Source organism: Oncorhynchus masou, chromosome 25 (assembly GCF_036934945.1).
Source record: "Oncorhynchus masou masou isolate Uvic2021 chromosome 25, UVic_Omas_1.1, whole genome shotgun sequence".
In the NCBI taxonomy this organism is placed as follows: domain Eukaryota; kingdom Metazoa; phylum Chordata; class Actinopteri; order Salmoniformes; family Salmonidae; genus Oncorhynchus; species Oncorhynchus masou.
Window position 1 is genome coordinate 26540487 of NC_088236.1, and position 3415 is coordinate 26543901.

A 3415-nucleotide genomic window follows, 5' to 3' on the forward strand; every position below is an offset into this window, starting at 1 on the left:
TGACCTGACTAGATCATAAATGAGCAATTGTCCAGACAGAGGCTTGAGTTTGCGAATTGACGTTTTATTAAACCAACTTTACACAGGCTACTGTTTGGGCCGTAGCACACGCCAAAAAGATAACAGATAACCCACAAGCCAATCGTGACCTTCTCTTGGGAAGCCCAGACGTAAGAGAGGGAGAACAAAAAGCTGAACCTGGTCTTAACTTCCAATGCTCCACCCCCTCCACGCCACTCCGCCAACCACCAGGATGCCCGGCATCAGAACATTCCAGGCATTCCCGTGATTGGCAGATAGCAGGTTGATTGACATGTCGGACCCCGCGAACACCGGGTACTGGTCAGTACAACACAACCACCTCCTAGCCTAACACATAACACACAGCTGTCTGTGCGGGTCGCTACACAGCCCCCACCACAAAGTCCCTCGTCCCCGAGGGAACAAACAAAGTCTCTGAAGCGACCCGGAGGTCTCCTTTGCCTGCGTGTCCGTGATGGTCGCAGAGTGCCCCTCTGGGAATCAGGGGATGAAGGCATGGGGGACAAGGAAGCGGAACGGGAATACAGTCCGTGGCTCTGGGGAACCACGCGGTGACACAGGGGGAGACAGGGGGAGTGGGCTGTCTGGAGCCTTGTCTGCGGCACCCGAGGGTGGGTGCCTGGAGAATGTCATTGCCAGAGCGGGGAATTGTGGGGGTTCCTGGGGTTTGGGGAAAAGAGGCCCCTCTGTATGGGGCTAACCTGTCCCGGTGCAGTGCCACCTTTCTCCCCTGGGAGGAAGCTGCACCGGTACACAACCTCCCCTACCCTCTCCAGGACACTGCAGGGTCCCACCCAGTGACTGTCCAACTTGGGGCATCTGCCTTTTTTCCTTAGGGGCTGTAGACCCAGACCAGCTCCCCAGCCACAAAGTGCCTTCCCCGGGTGTGCACGTCATAGTTCCTTTTCTGCCTCACACCTGCATTCACCAGCTGCTCCCTGGCGAAGGTGTGGGCTGTCTCCAGGCGGTCCTGAGTCTCCGGGCATACTCCGGCCCCGGAGGAACATGAGGGCTATCCAGGGGCCGACAAAACGCCATCTCCGCAGGGGTGCGGATCTCTCTCCCCAGCATGAGGAGGGCAGGCGTGCAGGAGGTGGAGTCTTGGACAGCGGAGCGGCATGCCATGAGGACCATAGGCAGGTGCTTGTCCCAGTCCCGCTGGTGTTTGGAAGAGACGATGGCCAGCTGCTGTCCAAGCGTTTTGTTGAAGCGCTCCACAAGGCCATCACTTTGAGGATGGAGAGGAGTAGTGCGGGTCTTGTGCATACCCAGCCTCTCACACATGGTGGCGAACACACGGGACTCAAAGTTTCTGCCTTGGTCGCTGTGGATGGACTCTGCAGCTCCAAACCTGCTGAACATCCCCGCTGTCAGGGCGTCGACGATGGTCTCTGCCTCCTGGTCAGGCAGAGCATAGGCCTCGGGCCATTTTGTGAAATAGTCCATGGCCGTGAGCACCCAGCGGTTTCCACTGTCTGTGGTGGGGAACGGCCCAACTACATCCACTCCCACCCTCTCCATGGGAGCCCCCACTGGGAACTGTTGGAGCTGAGCATGAGAGCGGCCTGGGGGCCCTTTCTCGCTGTGCAGTTGTCACAGCGGCGACAAAAGTCCTCCACATCCCTCTTGTGCTGCCCCCAGTAGAAGCCCTGACGGAGACGGCGCAGTGTTTTTGTGACCCCAAAGTGTCCAGTCCCCACCCCCATGAGTACTCTGAGCACAGCCTCCCGCAATGCTTTTGGGACCACCACCTGCCACCTCTCCTCTCCCGTAGCTGACTCCTTCCATGCCCGCTGTAGCACGCCATCAGCCAGCCGCAGTCTCTCAAACTTCGACCACAACCCTTTGGTCGCGAGTGAGAGCGCTGTCACCTCTTCCCATGGTGGCCTCACCTGCGCCTCTACCCACTGTAGCACTGGCTGTAGGTCTGTGTCCCGTCCCTGCTGCTGCCGCCATTCAGCCACGTCGACAGTCTGCAGCTCGCAGCAGACCGGCCCGCTTGCCCGACACACTGTGGCACAGACACCCTCCTCTGCCCGCAGCTCTCTCTCCCGTCCCCTCTCCGTTCACAGTGGCGGCAGCCGTCTGCAGTACAGGGCCGACGGGACATGGCGTCGGCGTTGGAGTGGCGGCCCCTGCCCTGTGCACAACCATGAAGTCATACGGCTGAAGCTCCTCCAACCAGCGTGCCACCTGCCCCTCTGGCTCTCTGAAAGACATGAGCCACTGGAGAGCAGAGTGGTCAGTCCTTACAGTAAAGGGCAGACCACCCAGGTAGTACTTGAAGTGTTTGACGGAAGCCACAACAGCCAAGAGCTCCCGCCGGGTGACACAGTAGCGGCGCTCATGTTTGTCAAATGTTTTGCTGAAGTACGCCACCACTCTCTCCCCTCTGGCCCCACCTGGGCCAGCACCCCACCCATGCCCACATTGCTCGCGTCTGTGTCCAGGATAAAGGGCAAGGTGAGGTCAGGGGGCGAGCACGGGGCCTCGATCAGTGCACGTTTGAGGGTGTTGAACGCCTCCTCACACTCCACTGTCCAAGTGAAAGCCTTGTCCTTCGGCAGCAGGCGGTTCAGTGGAGCAGCAACGCTTGAGAAGCCCCGTACAAACCTCCTGTAGTACGAGGCCAGGCCCAGGGAAGCTCTTCAGCTGACGCTGGTCGGTGGGGTGGGCCAGTCTCTGACAGCCCCTACCTTGTCCTCCATGGTGCTGATCCCTCCTTCCCCACTCGGTGGCCCAAGAAGGACACTCTCTCCTCATGAAGTGGCACTTCGGGGTGGAGCTTCAGACCTGCGGCAGCCACCCTCTCCAGCACACGCCGTAGCGCCCCCAGGGCTGACTGGAAGGAGCTGCCATGGGCCAGGATGTCATCGAGGTATACCAGACACTGCTGTCGGGGGATGCCATCCAGCACCCTGTCCATCAAACGCTCAAAAGTAGCTGGAGCGTTGCACAGGCCAAAGCACAGGACCTTGAACTGCCAGTGTCCTCTGTTAGTGGAGAACGCAGTTTTGGCTCTGGCCTCTGGGGAGAGGGGCACCTGCCAGTAGCCACTGCGGAGGTCTAGTGAGGAGAACCAGGAGGACCCCCTAACCAGGTCCAGCGACTCATCGATACGTGGTATGGGGTATGAGTCCTTCCTGGTTACCTCATTCAGCCGCCTGTAGTCCGCACAGAACCTCAGCTTGCCCCTTCTTCGGAACCATGACGACTGGCGCCGCCCAGGGGCTGTCTGAGGGCTCAATGAAGTCTGCCCGCTGCATCTCCAACACAGCCTTGTCTGCCGCCTCCTGGCGTGCCAGCGGGATACGGCGGGGACGCATCTTGATGGGTCGAGCATCACCTGTGTCGATCTCATGCTGCACCAGAT